Source organism: Macaca fascicularis, chromosome X (assembly GCF_037993035.2).
Source record: "Macaca fascicularis isolate 582-1 chromosome X, T2T-MFA8v1.1".
Lineage (NCBI taxonomy): Eukaryota > Metazoa > Chordata > Mammalia > Primates > Cercopithecidae > Macaca > Macaca fascicularis.
In genome coordinates this window covers 101550029-101566590 of record NC_088395.1, presented here as the reverse complement: position 1 = coordinate 101566590, position 16562 = coordinate 101550029, and positions in this window count along the sequence as shown.

Sequence of the window (16562 nt, the reverse complement as noted above, 5' to 3'; positions counted from 1 at the left end):
GAAATGATTTTAAAGATGTTCAGTAGCAATATCTCTAGGAATAGTCACCCTGGAGTTGCTTCTTGAGCATTGGTTTCCTGGCTGTATTTTCCCACTTTCATTTTTAAGTTTTGCTGTGAGTTGGGGATGTGTGGGAATAACCATCCCCAGGTGTTGGGTAGGAGTGGCCCTGCAAGGGTGCATGTGCCCTGAGGCCTCGGGCACTGTTTCAACCTAGCTTGGAACATGGGGACTCTTGTCAGTGGCTGGAGTAAGAGTACCAGCCTGGCAGGCTGGGGGAGCCCCGGGGTAGTCTGGGCACTGTCCTCCCTGCCTACAGGACGGCAGCTTGAGGAGCTCGAAGGCTGCCTGCCTGCCTCGTGGCCGTCAGCACAGCAGCCCCTCCTGGCCCTGGAGCAAGCTTTGAGTCCATGAGTCTCTGCGCCTGGACTTGCCGCCTGGGACCTCCGCCACTGTCACGAGGGCCCTGGTGCCACTTTTCTAGTGGGACCCAAGCCTCGGGCAACTGCGACCCCAGATTCGGTTGCTTTCCCTGCCGTCTCATTCCAGCACGAGTGCTCACCTCACTCAGTGCAGAGCCTCAGGTTCCCTCGAGATCCCCAGAGATGGAATCTCCCAATTTAACAAGATCGTTGGTGACAAGATTTGAGTGGCACTGATTTAACTCAGCTTCCACAGTTTAAGTTCCCAAGACACAGTCCTGCTCCTTTCCTGCCCTCATCCTGTGTGGCTGGTGTGGATACGGGGTTTCTGGAGGGTGGGGCTGAGGCAGTGGCTGCTGGTGGGGTTTCAGTTTCCGGAGGGTGGGGCTGAGGCAGGTCAGCAGCAGGGGGATGGATGGCTCATTATTGTTCGCTCAATGCCTTGAGGGATAACTAGGATTAATGACCTTTATAGGATTGTAGGTTTGGGGTTTTTTTTTTAAAAAAGGAATTGGATTTCACGTGGGACAACCTATGGCAGTGTGGCCTCGCCACATGCCCAGCAAGTCACCTGCTGACACTGTTACTGTGTGTGTTCCCGTCATCCCACGAGGTGGCTACAGTTATCACCGCATTTTTCTGACATGAAACTTGGAGAGCAGAGAGTTTAAGAAACTCCTGAAGCCACACTGTCAGCGGGACCCGGGTGGTCTGGCCTTAGACCCTGCACTGTTTACCCCTTCCCACGCTGTCAGCAGACCCGCGTGGTCTGGCTTTGGAACTCAGGCTGGTTGCCCCTCCCTGCCACGTTGTGGGGTTTTTCCTGCTTCGGGGCAGCGTTTGATAGCTTGTGAAACAAGACCAAGACTTACTACGAGTGGATATGCCATTATCTGAGATCCAGAACATTCCCTGGACCTGGCCTTGCGGATGTCACGTAAGGGGAGGTAAAAGCATTTTCATTGTGGTCATTGGGGCTCCTGAAATGGTGTTCTTCCCAGTGAAAGTTCACCATAAAAATCTGTTAACTCAATACTGTGAACAGGAAGAGGTGTGTTGGGCTCTAGTTAAATGTCTCAGAGCCACAGAAGTAAATTGAGGGCACCTTCCGAGCACAGCCTCCTGGAAGAGGCTGAGGACGTTTGCCTGGAGGGTTTGCCGTGAAGCAGGACTCGGGCAGGGCTGGTCTTCCTGGAGAGGCCTCTGGCATGATGTAAGTTAGTTGAAGTAGTTGAGGGGTGGTGGCGTGAGGTCGGTGGTCCCCGAGGAAGCCCCTAACAAGGCCGGTTGCGGTGGGATGAAAAACTGCCCTTCAGTGGCTGTAATCCTGGCTTCATGGGTCCGACGTACATTCCTGCACTTTGGATACTTGGATCCCAGCCAGGTCAGATGGTCCTGAAAGGACATTGGGGCTGTGACGGCTGCACCCATTCTCAGCATCTGCAGGGCCTTCCCGGGTGTGTGTTTCCATTTTCTTTCAGAGGCTCAGCACAATTTAATTCTCTCTCCCAGAGAAGTGGCGAGAAATAGAAAGACATGTGGAATGAAGACGTGATTGAGGAGAGTGTGGTGTGGTCTTCGACCTTGTTTTGCCTTGGTTGGTGCTCAAGAACTCTGCCTGCCCTCGGCTGAGTGTTTCTGCCAGTAAGTCCTGCCTTTTATCCTGCCTCTCTTAGAGGCCCGTTGAGACACTCCAAGAAGCTTCTTTAACAAATTGCCTTTTCCTTTTACAGCCGTTGGATATATTTGTAGCAAAACAAAGGAATAACCCCCCAATATGGTGATTAAATGCATTTAAGTATAGATAACATTCAGTCTTGAAGGGCCTAGGGTTTTAATCATTTTTGGGTCATGTAACTAGTGTTGTTGGTGATTAAAGTCTCCTGACAGCTCTGTTCTGCCACGTTCCTCAGTTTTGAATGAAGATCTTCCTGGTTGTACCTTGGAGCGGCGTTTGTGGCAGTAGAGAGCAGAGTGATGGTTCCCAGAGGCTGGGAAAGGACAGAGGTGAAGCCTCTGCAGGATGCCGGTCTTCCTGGTTTAGGGGTTTCGGGCTCAGCCACCTTCCTGTGTCCGTGTAAATTATACCCAGGATCATTTTCATTCCCCCCACTTTAGTTGAACGTTGGATCTTCAGGATGTGTCTGCCCACGTCACCTGGGCCATGATCCTGGAACTGGGTGAGACTGTGATTCCTGGTTTTATAGAATTACTTGGGGATTATTAAAAATAAAAGCACTTTGAGGCATTCAAATGCTATTTCTTGAACATAATTTATGTGCAGTTCTTGGGAAACATTTCTCTGAGGAAGCATCTATAATTTTTGTTTTCTGCTGCTCAGTGCTGGAAAGAATTGTGCAACACTCGAGTGATAGCGGCGTTATTCCCCTCCCTTCTCCATGCAAGCAAGATTAAACGTGCCTCTGGCTCCCCTCAATCTTCTCACCTGGTGTGGCAGTGTGTTGCCTTCCGTATTCTCTCTGGGGAGAATTAGTGGTGTTTGTGTGTGCTGCTCAGCTCAGCGTGGTGTGGTTGTGCAGGTGAGGAGCTTGGTTGCTAGGTGATCCTCCCAGGCCCACCTCCTGCCTCCCCAGGCCTTGTTCTAAACTAACAGATAACCGGTGTGTTTTGGAAGAGGACAGCTGCAGGGCAGGAGAGCATTTGTTCAGACTTTCTCCTTGCACTGACGTTTGAGACCTGGTCCAGCCTGGGCCCCTCTACCATTCCCTCCCAGTAACTGTGTTGCAAACCACTCCCTCCCAGTAACCTTGCTTTCAGAGATTTGGAAATGTGACTTAACTCATCTTCAATTTAAAGCATACTATTAAATTTAATGTTGAAACTGATGTATTTTATGGCCTTTATTTGATTTCTCTTGATTTTTTTTCCCCATATGAGACATGGCATCTTAAGGGAGACAGCCTGGTGTTGGCCCCCTTTCCTAAGGATGGAAGTGAATTCTGAAAACCCTTTATGTAGGCAGCAAAATACTCAGGGAACCGTTATTATGGCTATGTCTGTCCACGTAAAGCAAACACGACTCATAAGCAGAAAAAAATGCAGCCCGGGGGCAAGGTGAGCGCTAATGCTGCCTGTGCCTCCCCTCCCCGCCATGAGGAACAGAAGTGTAAGAAGAGGTGGTCCAGTTAGCCTCCAAGCCCGGTCTGTGCCCCCCTCACATCCCTCTGTATCTGCAGGGGCACAGGTCGTGCTGCCACCCCTTGCTCAGTGCCAGGGCTGATGCATCAGGAACAGGCAATGCTGTCCGCCCCTTGTTCGGTGCCATGGCTGATCTGTCAGGATCCCTCCTGCTCATCTGGTCCTCGTGTCTTCATCACCAGCCTCCTGCTCGTACCAGGCTTGTTATTACCTTGGTATGTGTTGTGGAGCGGTGCTCAGTCCTCCGAGGGAATCGGCCCTTAGCCGATTCATATTCAACAGGACCGGGGAATGGGTGCTTGTTCCATGTCCTGGATCCCAGGAAGCCCATGCCCTGGACCCTGTAATGCCCAGGGTCTTCCTGAGAAACCCCGGTGCCACTGGAGCGCGGCCCGGCCCCCTTCAGGCATCCCTGTTTCTCCGCTTTGTAACTGCACTTGTGGCTAGCAGGTCTTCCAGGACTTAGACGCTGCTTGGTGTGAGCCAGATTTTGTGTGGGAAGAGGACAGGTCATATGCAGAAGCCTGAGCCCCAGTCCGAGCCAGCAACCAACCAGCCCAGAGCCATCTTTTATGCTTCCAGATTCTGTGGCCAAAAACTTACCCATGGACATTGAGGGTGATGCACTTCTGCTCCGAGACGTCTGTGGCCTCAGCTGGAGGGATGGAAAGGATGTGGAGCCTCTTCACTGCTGGCCTGGGCTTGGACCTGCTGTGCAGCCTCTCAGTGGCACCAGGGCCCCCGTGTGTCACAGTGGCCTCGGGTTGGTGGCACTGCCCCAGGATGTCCCAGGCTTCATGATGTCTAGGCTCCCCTGGCATGGCGGCCTCAGGTCGGGGCCCCTGCTCCAACGGACATCTCAGGCTCCATGATGCTAGGGCCTCCTTGTGCCATGGCGGTCTCGAGATGGTGGCACTGCCCCAGGGTGTCCCAGGCTCCAAGGCCAGTGTTTGGTCCAGCAAGGGCAAGTTGTACTGTAAGGTCTAGTCTCGGAAGGTGCCTGGGGTCCTATCCTTCAGAGCGGTCCCACGCCCACCACAAATCAAACCAGGGGAGGCCATGCCAGAATTTGCAGCTGTGTTTCAGGTGGTCCCACCAGGCCTCTTATTTTGGCCTAGCCAGGAATATAATTCTTTTTCTCTTTGGTTTTTTCGAGACAAGGTCTCACTTTTGTTGCACAGGCAGTGGTGTGAGCATAGCTTACTGCAGCCTCGACCTCTGAGGATCAAGCAATCCTCCTTCCTCAACCTCCTGAGTATCCAGGACCCACAGGGACATGTCCCCATGCCTGGCTTATTTTTGTATTTTTTGTAGAGATGGAACTTTGCAATGTTGCCAAGGCTGGACTCGAACTTCTGGACTTAAGCAGTCCAGCTTCCTCAGCCTCCCAAAATACTGAGATCACAGGCATGAGCCACTGTGCCTGGCCAAGTATGTTTCTAATTTCAAAATTAAGAGGACCCAGAGCCAGTTAATGACGTCTCTACTGGAACATGCTGCTTTATAGTACATTAAGAAAAATCGTCCAGAACTTGGAAAGGGGTTGGTCAGACACAGCCCTTCGAGGTTGTCTGAGCCCCTGGGGTCTTTAACCATCTGGAGGGATGTACCATGTGAGACTCACTGTTGTTGATGGGCTGAAGCCCAGGTTTCATGAGGTCACATGTCGGCTTGTAGGACTTTCTCTGGCAGAGAGATGCAAGTGACTTCTGTTCACTGAGAGGCTCATCTCAGGGACTTCATGACCTGAGGGACGGCAGCCTGTTTGAGCTGATCGAGCAATCTCACGCTACCCTTATTTTCTGAAACGCCTGTGAGTGACTTTTCACACGTTCTTTGAAGCGGCTTCATGCCCACGTTCCTTGTTAAAGAACGAATGCCTTTTTGATCCCTCATCCCCTTTCTTTGGGGTGTTCCAGTCTCAGTTCTCGTGTGTTCTGCTTCTACGGGAATTTTTGAAGCTGCTGAGTGTAGAAAGCACTGAGGAGGCTGTGCTCCCACCCCCGTGAGCCTTCCAGGCATCGTCCTCTCCCCTCAGTGAGGCGACATACATGGCACACCGAGGAGGCTGTGCTCCTGTCCCCCGTGAGCCTTCCAGGCGGCCTCCTCTCCCCTCCAGGGAGTCAGGAGGAACCTTTCAAACTCTTCTTAAGCTTGTTTTCATGTCTTTGTTTTAACAGATTTCTTGGCATCTTCTCCCTTATCCAGAAGTGAGGGTGAACGCTGAGTTATTCACAGGAGTCAAGAGACCACACACAGCCCGAAGTGACGTTTGTTTCCCTGAAATGATTTGTGTGTGTTCACCTTAAAATGCAACTCAGTGAAACAGGTGTATTTTGAGGAATGACTTTAAATTACCCAGGTAAAAATGTGACAGTTAAATTTCATCCAGTCTGTGCAGGTGTCCACAATCCCTTCTGTGGTTGCGTGTGAGTTTATGTGACTTGTGGTTATTTTTGAAGAAAGAAAATCTGTTGTTTCTGAGGACTTCAGACGGTGTGCTGGGATTGCGTGGGGCGGACATTGGGGGCTTCAGTGTGTGGCTTCCTTGAAGAGGTTCAAATTAAGGTTGAGCGTCCCTACTCCAAAATGCTCTGAAACCTGAAACATTCCGAGCTCCCTCATGACACTCGAAGGAAACGCTCTTCAGAGCACTTTGGATTTCAGGCTGGGGATGCTCAACCAGAAAGTGAAATATTGCAAGACCCTTCTTGTCCCAGGAGCTTGGATGAGGACATGTGGCCTGTGCCAGGCATCCCTGGTGTGCGAGGCAGCCTGGGCTCCCTGGACTGGTTTTGTAGGAGCCACAGAAGGGAAGAGGGTCAAAGTGGCCATGCCTGGCTCCTGAGAAGGGCGGACCAGGGTGGGAGGTGGGCGCGGAGGGCAGCAGCGGAGTCCCCAGCGTCCGGAGCTCCTGTCCCTAGTGGAGTTGAGAGCCTCCTTTAGTTATGGCCTCTGTCTGCCCTGTCAGCAGCCACTGAGGCCTGGAGGGAGCTGGGGGCTGAGGGGAGGAGGAAGGATGATAGGTCTGCTTTTGGAGAGGGTTGGCGTCAGCCTGTGCTAACCTCGTGTGCTACTCCTGCGTCCAGGGTGCACGGCCGTTCCTCGTGCTGCAGCGGTTCCCGGGGTGCGCAGTGCACTTGTCTGTAGTAACGGCTTTGTCTCCAACCCTTGGAGGCAAGTTACCTTTTATTCCCCCACAGTGAAAAGAGGTAGAAAATCTTATAGAAATGCATTTGCTGGAATGTCTATTTTCAGATAAAACGCTTAGGCTAAATCTGAAAGTATCTCCTAGTGAGTCTCGTGTGTAGAGTAAGGATAATTCATGCATGTCTTAAAGCAGGTAGACTTAGGAACACAGAGCATCCCGGTGCTAGGATGGAGTTTTCCACTAACTCTGGGAATGGAATCTGTAGAGCCTCGGGTGCTTGCACCATGAGGTTAGCCAGGTTAGTGAGGGTGCACTCACAGCCCAGCCTGTGCCGCGTCCCTTCTGCTAGAGCGTCCGCAGGGGCCTGCGTGGGTCGCCTGAGCGTTGCTGTTACCTTTTTCACATGAGCCTTTTTACCGAATACTAGGATAAACTTGATCTCACATACTTTGTGGGGCGAGAGAAAAGTATATCTGGGACCTCTTTAATTATATGTTGGAAAATAGATTTGGGCAAAATATTTCTGCATATGCGTGCTTGGTGGGCATGGGGTTCCCTGCTGCACCGTGAGGCACGTTCACACCTTTTGATTTAATCTTGAGTCTATGGCAACAAAACTGTAGAAGTTGGCTATGACTTACTTTCTAAAATCGAGAAAAAAACATACACTTGGAATCATAATCTATTGGACTTCTTTGTAAACCCTGATTTGAGCTATCACTTTTGCTTGGTATAAACAATTTCATTTTTTTTTATTTAACGTGGCATAGAACGAAAGGAACAAATATTCAAACTCAAATTTAAAAATGAAGAATTGTTACCATCTTGTTTTCGTATCAACATATTGCTTCACCAGGTTTCTTATTATAATAGTTATACTTTCTCTGAATGTGTCACAATTGTTATAGAATTAAGAAAAAGATTGGGCATGCTGGCTTATGCTTGTAATGGCAGCACTTTGGGAGGCCAAGACAGGAGGATCACTTGAGGCCAAGGAGTTCAAGACCAGCCTGGACAACATAGCAAGACCCCATCTCTATAACAATCTCTATAACAACATAAAAATTAGCTGAGTATGGTGGTGCGTGCCTGTGGTCCCTGCTACTGGTGGAGGCTGAGGTGGGGGAAGATCACTTAAGGCTACAGTGAGCTGCGATTGCTCCACTGTACTCCAGTCTTGGCAACACAGCCAAGACCCTGTCTCAGAAAGAAAAAGAAAAATCATTTTTTTTTAATCATCCCAAAAGAGAAATCGGTTTTTTCTAAGAATGTAAAGGGTAACTGATAAGATTCTTTCCTTGTATTGTTTCTCCTTTTCAAATATTTATAGTATTCTGTCCACATCGTCTCTCATCATCTCGTTACAAATCAGCAGGTGTCTTCGAGGTTAGTGGTGTTTCTCTGTGTCGCACATTGGAGAACAGCCATCATGAAACCTCTTACCATGATAGTGCACATTGTAATCCCAAATAAAATCCTCTCCAGAGACGCCTGTGCTGCTTATTAGAGCAAAACTTTGGTTATGCTAAAATGTGCATTCAGCTAATGGTTTTAAGTTGATATCTGAGATGATGCTGTATAATTCATTAAGCATATGGGATCAGTAATGATAGAAGATAATTCTGGCTGATGTCATTTAGAGGATATTTTTCACATCGTTAAAACTTCCTTTGCGATAGTCATTTTGGGATTCATTTAAATATGTGCTTTATTTCAAAGCTCAAATTTTCATTAGTCATTTCATAACATAGGATTTTGAAAGCAGATTTGGCAAAACCTTTCTAACACAATGTTTGCTTATGACGTCCCAAGGAACAGCACTCAGAATTGCTGGTAACTGTGGTACATTTTTAAGGCTAATGATAGAAGTCACTTGAACGGTAAGGGCTTCTTCGTGAGGCAGATGGGGTTTGAACCCTGACCCTCCTGATACGCCAGCCCTGACCCTGGCCTTCTCTCCTCTCCACTGGGAGATGAGAAGGTGCCAGCATCCACCTCACAGACCATCCTGAGAACCTGGGACTAAGGGCTTGTGTTCCTCTTGCAGGTGGCACTGTTGTGGGGGCTTGACGATATATACACTGCAGGCTGCCAATGTCGGGATAATCCAGTTTTAGTCAAAAGGTGGGATTTGCTTTGCTCCCCCGCGGACCAGGTGCGGTGCTGCTGTTGCAGCAGGTGTGTGGATCCTCTTGGGTGGTCCTCAGGTGGACGAGGAGTCACCGATTCCGATTCCCAGGGTTAGATGTGAGGGAACCATGGACCTCATGTGTTCAGAGGGGAGGGGAGTAAAAAGTTTCCCTTGTAATTCCAGGACTGTCTGTCCCAGGAATGCCAAACAACTGGCTTTCACTTGACGCTGTCGTAGGTGGCACTGTATGGAAATGAGGACTCATTTTTCGCATACCTGAGCCAGTACCCGCCTCCCTCCAGGGCCGTGGCCGAGCCCTCCTGATTTTGCTGGGTTTCCAGTCTGGGGATCTGTAAGCCCAGTGACGTCTCCGGTCTCTGCGCCCACTCCCCGTGGGTCTCCGGTCTCGGACCCCACTCCCCTTGGGGACAGGAGGTGGCTTCAGGAGGCTGGTGATGAATGCCTGAATGAAGCTGACTTGTGACTGCAGTTCTAAGGGCCTCCCCGGGTGTTAGATGTCAGTAAATGACACCTGTGTGTCAATCTCATGTGATGAAACAGTGGGAGAAATCAAAGCTTGTGGAGTCTGCAGTCTCTGGACTGGGGGTGTGTGTGCACCTGTGTACTTGGTGAGAGGGGAGTGATGTCTGGAATGAGTGTGCACGTGTGTCACGTTTGTGCGTGTGTGGTGAGTGTATTTAGCAGGTGTGGGTGGAGTGAGCATGTTCATGTGTGTCGTATGCATTTGAAGGTGTGTGTGGAGTGTACACGCATCACATTTGGTGAGTGTATTTGAGGGTGTGTATGGAGTGCATACATGTGTTTGCGTGTATAGTATTGGGTGAAGGGGTGGCATGTGGTGGAGTAAGCATGCACACGTATGTGCTGTGTGTGGGATTTCTACCTGGTCCTCCCCTGAGCCTGCTCCTGGGCCCTGCTGTCCTGGCAGCTCTACAGTTTGGTGTGTCTGATTCTGGAAGATTCTGGAACCAGATTCTGAAGCTGTGATCACAAACTTGCAGCCCTGGAGGATGCCGGCCCGTGGAGCTGGCATGAGGGTCTCTGTGCTGGCCTCTCCTGGACTCCGTCCACAGAAAGGGGTGTCCTGATTGAGCTGTGAGGGTCTGTGGCTCCCCAGCCTCGAGTCAGCCCTCGATTCTGTCCCACCTCTGTTGTACCTCTGTTTTTCTTGCTGAGGGACTCTGAGAAGCAGTGCCTGGGATGACGTTTTTCACCCTGGGGTTGCTTCGCCAGCTGCCCAGGTGCTGGCTGCCTGAGCCCTGCTGCTGTCCTGGGTGGACGGGGCTGGTGCAGGGACATCCCTGAGCACCTGCGGGAAGGCAGGTTTAGGAAGTGCCAGAGGTGAGTGGTTTCCTCCCAGAGTTGATTTTCTGGAAAGTTCTGGGCCTCATATTTTTCCCTAAGGGAAGTTAGAAACTGAGTTTCTCTTTAGGGGAACGTCTTTGCAGCGTCTGTTTGAACGTTCTCCAGGTGTGGAATACTCGGGGCCATGTTTGTTTGGGAACATCCGTGTCCGGAGCGAATTCAGTAGGGAATGGATAGAGGCCTCCTGTCAGCTTGGCTTCTGTTTCCAGCTTGTGAGGGTTGACGGCTGCTGGTATCCCAGGGAGAGTAAAACACTGGGCAGCGTGGGATGGGAACGTTCGCTCTCACAAGGTCAGTGGGAAAGCGTCTAAACAAACATCGCTATTCTCCGGGCTCCTCAGGGTTGAGCTGGTTTTGTGGTGAGGGAAAGCTACCCTTGTTCCCGTTCCTCACCATTTGAAAGGTGTCCAGGGCCTGTTCCGCTGGAGAGGTGATGCGCGTGAGTGGGGGTCAGGTCACAGGCTCCGAGGTTATTTGGAATCTGTCAGCTGATTTCCTAAAAACACAGGTGCTTGGTAAAGATGTTCCTGATTAGCTAAAACATTTCAACAGGATGTGATAGCTGGTGGTGGTTCAAAGACTATCACAATTTTTCTGTCACTTTTTAAATGCCTGTTGAACAGGGGAGGATTCACATATTTTTATTTTCCTGTCTGCATACTTGATATTTTGTTTTTTGTTTATGTGGGTGTGCAGTTAACAGGATTTAGAAGCAGTCTCAACCCTGGGGAGACTTCAGGGCAGCCTCAGTCAGTGCTGAAGGGAGGCAGGGATTGGGGGGCTACCTCCTCCATAGGATGGACACCAAGGGCCAGAGGTCAGCAATCTCAGTGAGGTCACAAAGATGGGCACACCCAGCACCCTGGCCCCTGTGCCTCTCCTTCACGTTTGCCTCTGCTCAAAGCTGCTCTCCTGGGTCATCACGGGTGATCTCTAGGCGCGTGCTTGGTTCTTGCAGAAGTGGTATCTGGCTGTGGTCAGTGTGGGCCCTCAGGACTTCCATGTTTTTGGCTCACATCAATATTGGGCAGTGGTGTATGTTTGTTTTGGAGTGGTAGATCAGGTGGATTTTGGCTTTGCCAAGTCATTTAATATCTGTTTCTCCTGTTTCTGTATCAGGTGTTCTCTATTTGGTTAGAAGGGGGATGACGGTGGTGGAACTGCTTCCGGCTGTTGAGCGCCTGCTGAGAGCTGTTTGGCGTGCACAGATCCATTTCCGCACAATCTCATGAGTAGCCCTGGGCAGTGCAGAAAGTGAGGCCCAGGCGAGGCTGTCGGACACAGGAGGGCCCTGGCCTGTGTGCTTTTGGCCTCTGAGCCGCCCCTCTCCTGACTGCTTACAAAGCTGTATCAATACTGAAATCTGAGCATTGAAAATTCACTAGGGGAATGCCATTTCCGGGGATCTTACTGTGGATCTTCTGTAAAGGTTCGATGTAGAATAATGAATTGCCTTTTAATGCAGGTACCAAACAGGCTCCCTGGGATAACTCATTCCATACAAACTTTTAAAAATAATGTTCCCAACTAGCTATCCTACACATTCTTTCTACTAAGAGGTGCTCCGCTCTCCTGTGCACTTTAGTGATATGCCGTGTTTGCTTTGCATGCACTTGGATTTTCAGAAGAAACCGTGTTTGCAGATACACTTGGAGTACAACATTCTTCCTATTAGTGTAGATGCTCCATTGGAGGAGATATTCTCATGCATTTGTGTGTGTTTTGTGGGAAATAAAAATAGTCACTGGCTCTTGCAAACCTAGAAGATGCCCAAAAGGTGATACATATGAAAATATGCAGCAACTGCCATAAATCGCCTTGTATTATGTGTGGCAGAATGGTCTGTGTGTTCTGTCTATGGAGAAAATTAGTTTTCCCTATTTTCCCAAGAGGTAGCACTTGAATAGACATCAGAAATTGTCTTATTTGGAAATGGTACCTTCCTTCCATTGTTTTGAGACTGTCATAGGAACTCACAAATGTAATTGTTTTCTCAGTTAGAACCTCCAAGTTTTGTCATAGCCACTTTGTGTCATTACAGTGTCTGGTTCCACTTTATTTAAAGCAGGAAGAGGCCAGACACGTGGCCTCCCTGGTGCTTCCCAAGCACAGGGTCTCATAAGGGCATGAACACTTGGTTTGGGGACGTGCTGTTCTTCCTGATAGAAACCCTATCATGCCATTCTCTAGTCTCCTGTGGGGTTTCTTCCACCCTAAATGCACCCAGTTTCTGTTGGTTTTTAGTTTATTTGTATTTTCTGAAACAAGGTCTTACTCTGTCGCCCAGGCTGGCATGTGGTGGCGTAATCCCGGCTCATTGCAGCCTGGACCTCCCTGGCTCAGGCGATCCTCCTACCTGAGTCACCCAAGCAGCTGGGACCTCAGGTGCGCAACAGCGTGCCTGGCTAATTGTCTTTTCTTTGTTGTAGGGATGGGATCTTGTTATGTTGCCCAGGTGTAGCTCTGTTTTCTGTTGAGTGTACAGTGGGTTTTTATGGAGAACCTCTGTATTTGGGTTGGGTGTGTGGCATCCTGGTCGGGAAGTTGCCCTCAGGCTTCCTTCCTGCCCAGCAGGGTCACGAGTGGTGTCTCCACCTGGGCTGGTGTGTGTGCTGGCCAGTAGGGCTTAGTCCTGGACTGCAGACTGGTACTGGTCTATGGTCTGTTAGGAACCGGGGTCATAGCAGGAGGTGAGTGGCGGGCGAAGTGAGCATGACCGCCTGAGCTCTGCCTCCTCTTGGATCAGCGGCAGCATTACATTCTCCTAGATACTGGGACCCTCTTGCAATCTGTGTGTTCTCCTAGACGCGGGGACCCTCTCTTAAGCCACGTGTTCTCCTAGGCACCGGGACCCTATTGTAAACTGCATGTGAGGGATCTCGGAGGTGCTCCTTATGAGTATCCAATGCCTGACCTAAGGTAGAACAGTTGCATTTCAAAACCACCCTCCAGAAAAATTGTCTTCCATGAAACCCATCCCTGGTGCCAAAAAGGCTGGGGGACAGCTGGCCTAACGCATGCTAGGATGTCAGTAGTTCGGGCCGCAGTTGGAGAGGATTAGATTTTGAAAGGCGTGGGGGATTGAAGCCTTCTAAAGGGCAGGTTTTCATCTCCAGTGGGGCCTGGGTGGAACTGACCCAGAACCTGACAACTGGTCAGGCTGGCTCACTGCCTGCATCCTGTGTGTGTAGACTTGCTGCTTATTCAATTGTCTCGTCGTGTGGTGGATTCCATCCACAGCCTCAGAGTAGTGGAACCCATTACTTCAAGGCTGACCTGATTTAACCTTATCAAAAAGACATTAAAATCATTTAGTATAAATCTTCCAGATACCTGTATCCTTTCTTTTTCCAGAGGCTTTTAAGTATTGCAACTTAAAAATCTTCAAAAATAACTTTAAAAGAAAACCTCTAAGTACATTTCCAATGAGCGCCCTTGACAACTTTAATATGTGAAGTAAATTCCCTTGACTTTTGTATTCCTAGAAACTGGTTCATATTTGCAGAAGACTTTGTATTTTGTCAACAGTGGCCACTGTTCGGTGACCATCATACCTGCCGTGGTCTCATTTAGAAAGTTGGATGTGGATGTATTCACTTTTCAGACATACAAACACAGGGGCTGTTTGTTTTTGGTTTTGACTTTTTTGGTTCCCCCTCCTCCACCGGCTGAATTCAAGAAAGGGAAACAAGTAGACTAGAGTAAGCATCAGAAAGCGTCTAAGTGGCTGGGTGGGGGATCTTACTCTATGGTGTTGGATTGTGTTCTGCCAGACATCGCTCCTTGAAAAGCTGACCCTGAAAGGGCTGGCATTGCCCTCACCCTGGGACATTCGTCTGTCTCACCAGAAAATGAAGAATCTGCCAGAGTACTGTGAGTCAAATTCAGTCAGAACTTGATTAAATAAGAGGCTTTGTCTCAAAGGCCAAAACATGAGGACACATTTCTCGTTTTTAAGGAGCGCTTCATCGTGAGTCAGTCCTGATGTGTACTGCATTAGGAAACCTCTGAACTTCCACGGTCAGGCCCAGAGCTCTGAGGGAAAGTGGTTGTGCCCTTCCCACTGTTTTTGTCACTAGTTTTATTCATTAATTTCCTTAAAACCCTTTTTGTATGAGTTCGATTATAGTTTGAAAAGAAATTCACGTAGGTAGAACTGGAAGCCTTTCCGCAGTGTTAATACTCATGACCCGTTCTGGGTCTTGGTACATGTGTACTGTATAAATGTACATGTGGGCATGTGGTGTACACATACTACGTGTAGTTCCACTGTGCATGTATTTACAATGTATAGGTATGTACAAAATATATGTGCCCTACATGCATGTATGTGTGTGTAACTATGGGCACTATGGTTATATGCACACGTTTGGACACCTATCTGTTCTGCATGTGTACATACATGCATGTATTTAATGCCATATACATACCTGTGTACGTACACCATGTGGGTATATGCACATTATTTGTGCGCATATATATACATATGTGCATACAAGCATGCACGTACACTATGCACACTGAATAAACTTCTGGATACACACTAATACCTGCTGTATATGTATGTACGCTATTGCGTATGTGTATACTTTATGCTTTATACGTTAGTGTACTGATGTACATTGTATACATGTGCATATGTGTACACTGCGCATGTGTATGCATGCTGCAGTGCACCTACGTACAATGGATAAGAATGTAAGCTAATGCATGTGTATACATATAGCAAAGAGCATACCTGTGTACATATGGATGTGCATGTGAATGCCATATGCATGTACATACAGGTTATAGTATACCTGTGTACATTGTATGCATATAGATGTGTGTACATGCTATGCTTTTGCATACATGATAGCGTACCTATGTACATATGCTATATGGATATGGATGTGTGTATGCTCTATGCTTGTACACACGTAGTGAACTTGCTTGTACACTATACATATTTGGATATGTGTACAGTCTATGCATGTACACTACATGAATCTGGATATGTGTGCACTCTGTACGCATGTAGTGCACTCATGTACACTAGACGTATTCGGATGTGTGTACGCTCTATGCATGTACATGTGGTACAGTGTACCATACACGTACACTATGTGGATCTAAATGTGTGTGCGTTCTATGGCACCAGGAATAGGGATCCCTCAGGGATCCAAGAATGCACCATCTTGCTGGCACCAGAGAGTGTAGGATGAAAACAGGTGTTTGTTGCAACCGAGTTGAAATTTGGCAGGTTCCTATGCCGTTTGCAACGATTTAGGAAGAATCACTTCATTGATGTGTGTGTTCCTGAAATCACAAACAGCTCTGTGAGGTGTGTCTCATCCCCAGACGAGAGAAGGAACTGAAACAACAATGACTCGGTCACTGAAGTGAGGTAGAACGAACATAGCAGCTGTCTAGCTTTCCATATTATAACTTTGTCAGCAGCTCAATGAGAAATCGCCACTCATCAGGAAATGTGTCCATTTTCTACTGTTCTTTATTCGTGGCGTATTTACTGCCTTGTGTTATTCCTCATTTAAAACGATATGTAAGTTCATCTTCAGGTACTGTTTGGAAGGATGAGAAAGAAGATATTTAGGACAAAAGAATAGAGAGTTTTCAAGTAAACGGGGAAAATAAGGACTTTGTGCAAAATATTTCCAAATTGGGAATTTGAGAATAATAAATCTCACCTCTAAGATCGTAGGTAGTTTTTTGGGGTTTTTTTAAATTAGCAGTTGGTTTTCCATGCCTTTGGGAATTTCCCTCCTGATGGAGGATTGCAAGAATAATCTGATTTTTCAGAACAGAAGGACAGCCCATCTCAAAGGTAAATTCCAGGTTCTACCATAGAGAAATAGAAATTGCTGCCAACTTTTTGTAAGGTTCTTCAGTTCTTTCCGCTTCTGTGGTTAAAAAACCATCTCTGGGTTTAGTCTCAGCCAAGTTCCTCTTATTAGGTTGCCTTACATTTCTCACAGCTGTTGAGAGTCTTCATCATTCATAGTTAACTTGTTAAAAGCAAAAGCTTGTACTAGTTAGATCTGAGCACCTTGAAGGCAGGGCTTTGTTTTATATTTTTAATAAGCAGCAGGGTGATGGCAGGGCTGGGGCCCTTCGTCCCATCATACGTTCCTCTGAGCTTTCAGAGTTCTCACTGCGTGCTGAGTGTGGTGTTGGCTGTTTAGGGTTTAAATAGGAATACGAGGCTCTGCAACTTGGGACGCTCTTACCACCTTCATAGAGAGCTTGGTGACAGCTTAACATGACAGTTTGCACACCTGTTGTGTATACTTTGTTATGGCCCCACAGAAAGGGT